Source organism: Dendrobates tinctorius, unplaced genomic scaffold, assembly GCF_039654945.1.
Source record: "Dendrobates tinctorius isolate UK_male_01 unplaced genomic scaffold, ASM3965494v1 ptg000020l, whole genome shotgun sequence".
Taxonomy (NCBI): Eukaryota; Metazoa; Chordata; class Amphibia; order Anura; family Dendrobatidae; genus Dendrobates; species Dendrobates tinctorius.
In genome coordinates this window covers 1,689,579-1,702,467 of record NW_027361688.1, presented here as the reverse complement: position 1 = coordinate 1,702,467, position 12,889 = coordinate 1,689,579, and positions in this window count along the sequence as shown.

The window sequence follows — 12,889 nt, the reverse complement described above, 5'->3', positions numbered from 1 at the left end:
ACCTCCCTAGATGTGGCCGGAAAAGAAAAATTGACAAGAGATTTCAACGCAAGATTGTGCGGATGTTGGATAAAGAACCTCCACTAACATCCAAACAAGTTCAAGCTGCCCTGCAGTCCGAGGGTACAACAGTGTCAACCCGTACTATCCGTCGGCGTCTGAATGAAAAGGGACTGTATGGTAGGAGACCCAGGAAGACCCCACTTCTTACCCCGAGACATAAAACAGCCAGGCTGGAGTTTGCCAAAACTTACCTGAAAAAGCCTAAAACGTTTTGGAAGAATGTTCTCTGGTCAGATGAGACAAAAGTAGAGATTTTTGGGCAAAGGCATCAGCATAGAGTTTACAGGAGAAAAAAAAGAGGCATTCAAAGAAAAGAACACGGTCCCTACAGTCAAACATGGAGGAGGTTCCCTGATGTTTTGGGGTTGCTTTGCTGCCTCTGGCACTGGACTGCTTGACCGTGTGCATGGCATTATGAAGTCTGAAGACTACCAACAAATTTTGCAGCATAATGTAGGGCCCAGTGTGAGAAAGCTGGGTCTCCCTCAGAGGTCATGGGTCTTCCAGCAGGACAATGACCCAAAACACACTTCAAAAAGCACTAGAAAATGGTTTGAGAGAAAGCACTGGAGACTTCTAAGGTGGCCAGCAATGAGTCCAGACCTGAATCCCATAGAACACCTGTGGAGAGATCTAAAAATGGCAGTTTGGAGAAGGCACCCTTCTAATATCAGGGACCTGGAGCAGTTTGCCAAAGAAGAATGGTCTAAAATTCCAGCAGAGCATTGTAAGAAACTCATTGATGGTTACCGGAAGCGTTTGGTCGCAGTTATTTTGGCTAAAGGTTGTGCAACCAAGTATTAGGCTGAGGGTGCCAATACTTTTGTCTGGCCCATTTTTGGAGTTTTGTGTGAAATGATCAATGTTTTGCTTTTTGCTTCATTCTCTTGTGTTTTTTTCATTTAAGACAAATTAAATGAAGATAATAATACCAAAGAATTTGTGTTTGCAATCATTTTCAGGAAGAAACTGAGTATTATCTGACAGAATTGCAGGGGTGTCAAAACTTTTGGCCACAACTGTACCTCTTTCTATGTTCACTTTGGCATTTAGGCCTAGGTTCGACCTCTATACACCTTCTTCCTACTGTGCACATCTTATAACTGCACACAATGCATATATAAGTGTCAAGTATATAACAGGTGATCAGAAGTGATTTCACCAGGGACATCTAGTGTTCATAAATGAAATTGCACACACTTCACAATAATGAGCACACTCTTCTCTGTAGAGTAAACTTAAAGGGGTTGTCCACTACTAGGACAACCCCTACTTAAACTAAATGTTTGGGCCTGATAAAATAAACATATTCTCACCTCCCATACTGGCTCTGTTCCTGCGGTGTCTGAACTTGCGGTCCCAGGGCTGTGATGGGGTGAAAAGAAACGTGATGCCCGGTGCCCGAACAGCGCTGGCGTCACGGTCTCCGCCTTCTGTCAAAATGAACATGAAGCACAAGTCCGCGATCAGCTGTAGCCTGGACTTCCGCTTCATGTTCCGTTTGTGCAAAGGCGGAGACAGCTACGCCATCACGTGTCATTTCACCGCATCATAGCCCCGAGACCGCGAGTGCTGACACTGCTGGAATGGCGCCAGCCCAGGAGCTGAGGATAGGCTATCGGGGCCGAACATTTAATTTAAGAAGACGTTGTGCTCTGTGTATATGGCTTTATACATAACAGATGCTCGCTGTGTTATAAAGCTGCTCCAATTACGAGAATCGAACCCCTTAATCAGAAAAGATAAACATAATTGTGTTGAAACTCATGAAAAAAACTCACTGGAAATAAACAGTTTAAACCAGAAGTTTACATACACTATCTGAAAAGACACATCCGCAGGTTTTTCTCAATACCTGACATGAAATCAGAATAAACCTTTCCCTTGTAGGTCAATTAGGATAACCATAATTATTATTTGCCAAATGCCAGAATGAGAGAGAGAATATTTTAAGACAGTTTTATTACTTACTGCAAAGTCAAAAGTTTACAGCTTTTTTTGGTTTTGCGTTTCCATTTTTCTCTCCCCTTCTTCCCAGAGCCATAGCTTTTTTTTTTATTTTTCCATCACTATGGCCATGTGAGGGCCTGTTTTTTGCGGGACGAGTTGTACTTTTGAAAAACATCATTGGTTTTACCATGTCATGTACTAGAAAATGGGAAAAAAATTCCAAATGCGGTGAAATTGCAAAAAAAAAGTGCAATTCCACACTTGCTTTTTGTTTGACTTTTATACCAGGTTCACTAAATGCTAAAACTGACCTGCCGTTATGATTCTCCAGGTCATTACGAGTTCATAGACACCAAACATGTCTACTTTCTTTTTTATCTAAGTGGTGAAAAAAAATGCCAAACTTTGTTAAAAACAAAAAAAATTGCTCCATTTTCCGAGACCCGTAGTCAGGGCCGCCATCAGGGCATGACAGCCCTTACAGGTGTATGGGGCCCGATGACTGAGGGGGCCCAGGGGCCCGCCCGTCGCCCCAGCACGCTGACAGCCCGGTCCGCGCTCAGGCCCCGGGCCCCCTCCCTACATTTTATTCAGGCTACTCCACTTTTTCAGGCAGCGCTGCTGGGCCCCTCCCCCTGTGCACCATGGTCCAGCGCCTGAGTGCCGCCCTCACGTGGCGTCACACGCCGCTCTGCTCCACTTCCTCATTCAGCAGAGCAGTGCGCGTGGCCACTTGGGGACTGGGAGCAGTAAGTCACAGGTGACAGCAGGCAGGTGCACAACACAACTATACATAGCAGCTCAGCTGTCTCAGGGCCGAGCCCACCCCAGGACTGCCAGGCTTACCTCTGGTTCCAGCCACAAGGAGCAGTAGGCAGCAGCACACAGTCGGGCAGCCTCATCATGGTGTCAGGGAAAGTGGTCACACACTGCTTTCAGGTAGGACCCCCAGAAGTCACGTGTCCCGCACTGCTGCAGGCTGCAGCACTAGCACTGAGGCACCAGGAATGAGCTACAGGAAAGTTTCCACCCAAACAGCTCCAAATCCTCTGAAGGTATCAGCCCGCTCCTAGACAGTGGTGACTGGCAGCACAGGACTAGAGGCCCCTCACTGCTGTGTGCCTGTGAACTATAAGGCGGTACAGGCCCCTCATAGCTCTGTGACTGTGCACTATATGGTAGTACAGGCCCCTCATAGCTGTCTGACTATGCACTATATGGCGGTACAGGCCCCTCATAGCTGTGTGACTGTGCACTATATGGCGCTACAGGCCCCTCATAGCTGTGTGACTGTGCACTATATGGCGCTACAGGCCCCTCATAGCTGTGTGACTGTGTACTATATGGCGCTACAGGCCCCTCATAGCTGTGTGACTGTGCACTATATGGCGCTACAGGCCCCTCATAGCTGTGTGACTGTGCACTATATGGCGCTACAGGCCCCTCATAGCTGTGTGACTGTGCACTATATGGTGCTACAGGCCCCTCATAGCTGTGTGACTGTGTACTATATGGCGGTACAGGCCCCTCATAGCTGTGTGACTGTGCACTATATGGCGCTACAGGCCCCTCATAGCTGTGTGACTGTGTACTATATGGCGCTACAGGCCCCTCATAGCTGTGTGACTGTGCACTATATGGCGGTACAGGCTCCTCATAGCTGTGTGACTGTGCACTATATGGTGCAACAGGCCCCTCATAGCTGTGTGACTGTGCACTATATGGCATTACAGGCCACCCATAGCAGTGTGACTGTGCACTATCTGGTGGTACAGGCCCCTCATAGCTCTGTGACTGTGCACTATATGGCGGTACAGGCCCCTCATAGCTCTGTGACTGTGCACTATATGGCGCTACAGGCCCCTCATAGCTCTGTGACTGTGCACTATATGGCGCTACAGGCCCCTCATAGCTCTGTGACTGTGCACTATTTGGCAGTAAAGGCCCCTCATAGCAGTATGACTGTGCACTATATGGCGGTACAGGCACCATGGGTTGAGGGGTGGAGCCTGGGCGGAGTCTCAAGGGGGCCCCGAGAATTTTGCCAGTATGGGGCCCCGAAATTCCTAGTGGCAGCCCTGCCCGTAGTGTCTCCATTTTTCATGATCTTGGGTTGGGTAAGGGCTTATTTTTTGCGCACCGACCGGACGTTTTTAATGATAACTTTTTGGTGCAGATACGTTCTTTTGATCACCCGTTATTGCATTTTAATGCAATATTGCGGCGACCAAGAAAATGTAATTGTGGTGTTTGACTTTTTTACTCGCTGGACCAAGGTGAGTCATTGGATGTGGTATATCTTGATTTTTCCAAAGCATTTGATCCCGTGCCACACAACAGGTTGGTACACAAAATGAGGATGCTGAGTTTGGGGAAAAATGTGTGTAAATGGGTAAGTAACTGGCTTAGTGATAGAAAGCAGAGGGTGGTTATAAATGGTATATTCTCTAACTGGGTCGCTGTGACCAGTCGGGACCGCAGGGGTCGGTGTTGGGACCTCTTCTCTTCAGCATATTTATTAATGATCTGGTAGAAGGTTTACACAGTAAAATATCGATATTTGCAGATGATACAAAACTATGTAAAGCAGTCAATACAAGAGAAGATAGTATTCTGCTACAGATGGATCTGGATAAGATGGGAACTTGGGCCGAAAGGTGGCAGATGCAGTTTAACAATGATAAATGTAAGGTTATACACATGGGAAGAAGGAATCAATATCACCATTACACACTGAACGGGAAACCACTGGGTAAATCTGACATGGAGAAGGACATGGGGATCCTAGTTAATGATAAACTTACCTGGAGCAGCCAGTGCCAGGCAGCAGCTGCCAAGGCAAACAGGATCATGGGCTGCATTAAAAGAGGTCTGGATACACATGATGAGAGCATTATACTGCCTCTGTACAAATCTCTGGTTAGACCGCACATGGAGGACTGTGTACAGTTTTGGGCTCCGGTGCTCAGGAAGGATATAATGGAACTAGAGCGGGTACAAAGGAGGGCAACAAAATTAATAAAGGGGATGGGGGAACTACAATACCCAGAGAGATTAGCAAAATTAGGATTATTTAGTCTAGAATAAAGACGACTGAGGGGCGATCTAATAACCATGTATAAGTATATAAGGGGACAATACAAATATCTCTCAGAGGATCTGTTTATACCAAGGAAGGTGACGGTCACAAGGGGGCATTCTCTGCGTCTGGAGGAAAAAACATAGAAGAGGATTCTTTACTGTTAGGGCAGTGAGAATCTGGAATCATTACCTGAGGAGGTGGTGATGGCGAACTCAGCTGAGGGGTTCAAGAGAGGCCTGGATGTCTTCCTGGAGCGTAACAATATGGTATCTTACAGTGATTAGGTTCTTTAGAAGGACGTAGATCTGGGGATTTATTCTGACGTACTGTAGGCTGAACTGGATGGACTAATGTATTTTTTTCAGCCTTGCTAACTATGTTACTATGTTAGCATCATTTTAATCAAATTGCTTTTCAGGAGGCATGATAGATGGGATGGACTATTTGCTAGAGCACACGATTTTGCATCTGCTGCTGAGATGCTTTTGCAGTATATTCAATTTTTGTTTTGGTATTTCTCATTTTCTGTTTTATGTTCTTGTGACCGTTTTTTTTCCTTTTAAATGACCTAATAAACGTTAAGCTTTAATTGCCATTTTGCTGATAGTTTAAAATGTTGACATTAATCGGTGGTTTGTTTTCAGATGGTTTTATTGCTACTTGTTTGTTTGTTTTTTTTGTGCAATGCTCAAAACACTACATAGACCATTGCAGCAGAGTTAGGGGAATCATTTTTATTTGAAATTGTTAGTACTTGTGGAGACCTCATACAGTGTAAGGGCTTTGTGGGACTTTGAGCTGCATGGGATCTTTGTGGGAACATCATATTTTGCAGGGTGCTTCGTACCAACAAGTATAGGAAAAGATATGAAGGTAGAAAAATTTGGCTCAGAAGAAAAACTACCTTAAACTATAACGTTTAATTATCGTCAGTAAAAATACTACTCGTACTGTGTGAGGAGCTATGTGGGGATATCGTACTGTGTGAGGGGCTGTGTGGGGATATCGTACTGTGTGAGGGGCTATGTGGGGATATCGTACTGTGTGAGGAGCTATGTGGGGATATCGTACTGTGTGAGGAGCTATGTGGGGATATCGTACTGTGTGAGGGGCTGTGTGGGGATATCGTACTGTGTGAGGGGCTATGTGGGGATATCGTACTGTGTGAGGAGCTATGTGGGGATATCGTACTGTGTGAGGGGCTATGTGGGGATATCGTACTGTGTGAGGGGCTGTGTGGGGATATCGTACTGTGTGAGGGGCTATGTGGGGATATCGTACTGTGTGAGGGGCTATGTGGGGATATCATACTGTGTGAGGAGCTATGTGGGGATATCGTACTGTGTGAGGGGCTATGTGGGGATATCGTACTGTGTGAGGGGCTATGTGGGGATATCGTACTGTGTGAGGGGCTATGTGGGGATATCGTACTGTGTGAGGGGCTGTGTGGGGATATCGTACTGTGTGAGGGGCTATGTGGGGATATCGTACTGTGTGAGGAGTTATGTGGGGATATTGTACTGTATGAGGGGCTGTGTGGGGATATCGTACTGTGTGAGGGGCTATGTGGGGATATCGTACTGTGTGAGGAGCTATGTGGGGATATCGTACTGTGTGAGGAGCTATGTGGGGATATCGTACTGTGTGAGGGGCTATGTGGGGATATCGTACTGTGTGAGGGGCTATGTGGGGATATCGTACTGTGTGAGGAGCTATGTGGGGATATCGTACTGTGTGAGGAGCTATGTGGGGATATCGTACTGTGTGAGGAGCTGTGTGGGGATATCGTACTGTGTGAGGAGCTGTGTGGGGATATCGTACTGTGTGAGGAGCTATGTGGGGATATCGTACTGTGTGAGGGGATGTGTGGGGATATCGTACTGTATGAGGAGCTATGTGGGGATATCGTACTGTGTGAGGAGCTATGTGGGGATATCGTACTGTGTGAGGGGCTGTGTGGAGACATCATACTGTGTGAGGGGCTGTGTGGAGACATCATACTGTGGATACTGTTACTGGCTGGCGTACCGCACCAAATAATAAAGATGGTATTTAGGTTCGTTCGCAGCCCGGGGTCCACCGTGCAGAGGTGTTAACTGCTGCTCGGTAATGGCGGATGCGATATGGCGGTATAATAACGGAATACACGGGGTTAACCTCACCCAATGTGTACAGAGGCGGACTCTGTTATCTCAGAGCCGCACAACCGCCAAATAATAAATGCCGTAGCCTGTTATTGCTCACAAAGCTCGGCAGTGTGAGCGCTAGCGTATAGTCACAGAACTCAGCCCTTAGGCCGCAAGACTGAAGTCCCTCTAGACCGCTAGCGCTCGGCACCGCGACTGCGATGCTAGCAAGGGTTAAATAGATAACGCGTGCAAGTGTGCACCGTGCCGTTCAGGTGAACGCCCCTAATCGCCCTGGGTTGGGCAAGATAAGCGTGCAGGTTATGCAAGGCGTTGCAGCGGCGTGGCTGTCACTTGCCGCGGTTCGATAGTGCCCTGCAGTGGGCGACACCTTCGGACGCTAGTGTGCAGACGGCTGGTATGCACTTTGGCCTATAGACTAGCCACTGACAGGCGCTGACTCGGACTCTAAACCCTACCAACATATGTATCAAAAGGGAAGGGGTTTCATAATGAGTTAGTCACCAGATACATGCATCCATCATCATACACTACAAACAATTTGAGTCTATACTAGCGCATGGCCGAGCGGCCATGCGACCCTTTTATAGCAACGTCCTTCCGGGACGGCGGAACGCACCAAATATAAATAGGAGGTGCGTTCGCCGCCCGGGGTCCACCGTGCAGTAGATGATAAGACCGCTGCTGGACAATGGCAGATACGTTAGGAGGAGCAGTACGGCGCTCGGGTTAACGTCACCCGAGAGCCTAAGACCGGCTCTGCTCAGACACAGAGACGCCTCAAAGTAAATTAAATAAAGACGCTGGCCCTGTTAACCTCACAGGGTAACCAGCGGATGGCGTTGCAGCCGCAAACGCCAATGGACGCTGCAAAGAGCAGCGCGGCGGTAACTACTGCCGCAAAGCGACGATGCCGGGGGACCGGACACCGTCGGACGCTAGTGTATGGTGCAGTAAGCACAGTGGCGCTAGTTAGCCACTACCTGGCGCTGACCTATGTACACACTCAGTCACCACTCGTAATATCCAAGGGAAGGGGTTTCTTAATAAGTCAGTCACCAGTCCATGCATCCATCACCATACACACACAGCATAATATGCTACACTAGCGCATGGCCGAGCCGCCATGCTGACTTTTTATAGCCATGCGCTTCCGGGACCTTCCAGTACCCTGGAAAGGACCAATCAGATCCGACGCAGGACCTGAGCATGTGACCCCTGCTCTCCACTGAGAGGTCACTGTCACGATCTGGTTCAGGTTGGAGCCAGTGTTATTGTAACCACTAGAGGGAGCAAGGCAGGAAGCGTAGTCAGGTGAAGCCGAAAGTCAGTACACTGGATAAGCAATACTTTAGCAATGGAGTAGGCAGATAACGAAGTCAGAGGAAAAGCCAGAAGTCGGTACACGGGATCAGCGATACTTAGCAGATGGAGCAGGCGGGTAACGAAGTCAGAGGAAAAGCCAGAAGTCGGTACACGGGATCAGCGATACTTAGCAGATGGAGCAGCAGCAGGAGAAGGAGCTTGAATACAGGCTGGAAGCACAATAATCACGCAATGAGGAAGTGTACTGGCTGAGGTTATATAGGGTGGGCAATTAGCAATCAATGGGCCAATTAGGAGAGCACAGGGTGGAGCTGATCAAGAACAAGAATCACTGGTATCTGGTTTTGCATGGGATCTTCCAAGCAGCCGCGTAGCTCAGATGGCTGAGCTGCTGGCCAGCAGACAAGAGGTTCCCGGTTCGATTCCTGACAGTACTCCCCTCCTTCCAGGATGGCCTCTGGACATCTCAGGGGCTGGTTTATCTGGATACCTCTGATGGAAGATTCTTGTTAACCTAGAAGCATGAACATTTTCCTCCGGTTCCCATGAGTTTTCTTCTGGTCCGTAACCCTTCCATTGCACAAGATACTGCAGGTTACCTCTGATTCTTCTAGAGTCCAGAATCTTCTCCACAATAAATTCTTCCTCGCCATGGACCCTTTCAGGTGGAGGAGGAGGCTGAGTTCTTCCTGGAAATGGATTTTCACAGAATGGTTTGAGCAGAGATACATGAAACACTGGGTGAATCTTAAGACTGCTGGGAAGTTCCAACCGGAAAGCAACTTTGTTAATTTGTGCAGCAATTTGGAAGGGTCCTATGAATTTTTGTCCCAATTTAGAAGATAGCACGTGTGTTTTTAGGTTTTTAGTGGACAACCAAACCTTGTCACCCACGTGCAGATTAGGAGGTTCTCTACGGTGTTTATTTGCTGCTTTTTTATAGTCTTCTTGGGCCTTTTGCAATATCTCAATTAATTTCTCCTGGGATTCCTTTAATCTGTTGAGTCGGTCAGCAACCGCAGGGGTAGAAGTTTCAAAAGGAAGATTAGGAATACATACTGGATGCAAGCCATAGTTAGCATAAAAAGGACTTTGGGCTGTAGAGCTGTGTTTAGCGTTGTTATAGGCAAATTCCGCTGTTGGTAAATAGTCCACCCAATCATCTTGAAGATATGAAATGAAGCAGCAGAGGTATTGCTCGAGAGTCTGGTTCGTCCTCTCCGTCTGGCCATTTGATTGCGGATGAAAAGACGTAGAAAGATTCACAGTGACTCCCAGGGCTGTACAGAAGCTTTTCCAGAATTTCGATGTGAACTGCACCCCTCTGTCGGAGACTACATTATCAGGAGTCCCATGCAGCTTAAAAACCTCTTTGATCATTAACTCAGCAGTTTGTTCCGCAGTAGGAATTCTTTTAGTTGGGATGAAATGGGCCATCTTTGTGAGTCGGTCTACCACAACGAGAATCACAGTCATCTTTTTAGATGGAGGTAGATCCACGATGAAATCCATTGAGATTGATCCCCAAGGTCTGGATGGAACTGGAAGAGGTTGTAGAAGTCCTAAAGGAGAGGAACGTGGTGTCTTATTACGTGCACATGTTACACAGGAGGACACATATTTTTTCACATCCCTTCTACAATTAGGCCACCAAAAGGAACGAAGTAGTAGTTCTTGGGTTTTCATGACTCCGGGGTGTCCTGCAAGTTTAGACTCATGGACTAATTTGAGGACTTCGAGTCTCACCGATTCTGGGATATAAACCCTGTGGTTCAGCATCCAAAATCCCTTCTTGAAAAAAAGATTGACATCTTTAGGAGGATGGTTAAGAAAAGGGTCGTTGTGGTAGCCATTTTTAATCTGAGCAAAAAAAACTTTAGAGTCCAATATTCCCAAAAAATTTTTGGGGCCCAGAATAGTACTGTCAGTATTAGAACTCTCCTGAGGTTCAGAACAAATCCTGGACAGGGCGTCAGCTTTGCCATTTCTCGAACCAGGCCGATAGGAAATTACAAAATTAAATCTTGAGAAAAACAAGGTCCACCGTGCCTGTCTCGCAGACAGTCTTCTTGCTGTGCGTAAAAACTCTAGATTTTTGTGGTCAGTGAGGACGGTCACCGGATGATTGGCACCTTCTAGGAGATGTCTCCACTCGGAGAAGGCGACTTTTATGGCTAAAAGTTCTTTATTTCCAATGTCGTAGTTCTTTTCCGCCGGTGACATGGTATGAGAAAGAAATGCGCAAGGATGAAGCTGCATCTCATCTCCAACTCGCTGAGACAGAATGGCTCCCACTGCAGAATCCGAGGCATCCACTTCAACAACAAATGGTAGTTCCGGATTTGGATGGACTAGTAGTGGTGCAGAAGTAAAAAGATTTTTTAATTTGTCAAAAGCCTCCTGTGCCTCTGTAGACCAAAAAAAAACTTGGGTTTTCTTGGTTAGCAAGGTGATTGGCAGAATAATTTTTGAAAAGTTTTTAATGAATCTTCTGTAGAAGTTGGCGAAGCCAATGAAGCGCTGAACGTGTTTCAAATTCTTTGGGGGTGGCCAATCCACCACTGCATTGATCTTACCAGGATCCATGCTCAGACCTTCTGGGGAGATGACATATCCTAAAAATTGGATCGTGGGTTGTTCGAATTCACATTTCTCAAGTTTTATGTAGAGATGATTCTCCTGTAGACGTTCCAAGACTAACTGGACTTGCCTGCGATGCTCCTCCAAGGTATCTGAAAATATAAGAATGTCATCGAGATAAACAACAACAAATTGATCCAAAAAATCTCGAAACACATCATTAATGAAGTGCTGAAAGGTGGCTGGGGCGTTGCTAAGGCCAAAAGGCATCACTAGGTACTCAAAATGTCCGTATCTTGTTCTGAAGGCGGTCTTCCACTCATCTCCAGGGTGAATCCGTATGAGGTTGTAGGCCCCTCTCAGGTCCAGTTTAGTAAAAATTTTAGCAGAGCAGAGTCTTTCTAATAACTCTGGAATTAACGGAAGTGGGTAGCGATTTTTTACGGTAATTTTATTAATTTCCCTGTAATCGATACATGGCCGCAGAGTTGAGTCTTTCTTTTCAACAAAGAATAAGGGTGCCCCAGCTGGAGATGTAGAAGGTCGGATGAAGCCTTTCTCTAAGTTTTCATCCAGATACTCTCTCAGTACCTTCAGTTCTGGTTCAGAGAGATTGTAAATTCGCCCGAATGGAATAGTTGTTCCAGGAAGCAGCTCGATGGGGCAGTCATACGGACGATGAGGAGGCAATTGATCAGCTTTTTTCTTGCTGCAGATATCAGAAAATTGCTGGTATTGTGGTGGTAGTTTATCTTCCTTCGTATGAGAAATCTCAGATACTTGGATTTGTTTAGGAACAGGTGGATCACTATGGCAATTGTTCTTACAGTATTCTGAAGGGAAGGTAATGGTCCTTGAAGTCCAGTTGATAGAGGGGTTATGAGTTGAGAACCAGGGAACTCCTAGGATAACGGGAAATTTTGGAGAGGAAATCAGATGGAAACTGACAGTTTCGTGATGATCAGGTTCCATACAAATCTCAAGTTCAATCGTCTCATGAGTAACAGGTCCAGAAGATAAGGGTGATCCGTCCACCGTTTCCATTTCGATTGGTATGGATTTAGTTCTGCTTGAAATATTATTATCCAATGTGAATTTTAAGTCCATAAAATTCCCTCCTGCTCCAGAATCTAACAAGGCCGAACATCGTACTGTTTGGTTGCCCATTATGACCTGAATGGGAATGACAAAATGAGATGATGATGCACACATCTTGTTTTTCTCCTGCGTTACTGATGAAATCTTCTGCATACTAGGATATGGCTGTTGGGAGAGGTCTGTATCGCTTGCAGTCATGTCGCTTATGAAGGCTATAGTCCTCTTATTAGGACAATTGATGGCGAAATGACCTGAGCCCCCACAATAGAGACATAAATTTTCAGCCCGTCGCCTCTGCTTTTCTTGTGCTGAGAGCGGTTTTCGAATAACATCGATTTGCATCGGTTCAGACACACTTTGCGTCTTTTGTTCATGATTAGACGAAGAGAAAGAAAAGGCAGGGTTATTTTCCAGTACTCGAAGTCTCTCCTTTCTCCGCTCGGTGAGCCTCTGGTCTATTCGAACACATAGGTGAATAAAGTCTTCCAACTGATCAGGGGTTTCGCCCCTGGCAAGCTCATCCTTTACTGACTCTGATAATCCTCGTCGAAACTGACTTCTCTGGGCCGCTGAGTTCCATGTGGTGTCGGCCACCCAGCGACGGAACTCTGATGTATATTCAGCGACCGAGCGTCGTCCTTGG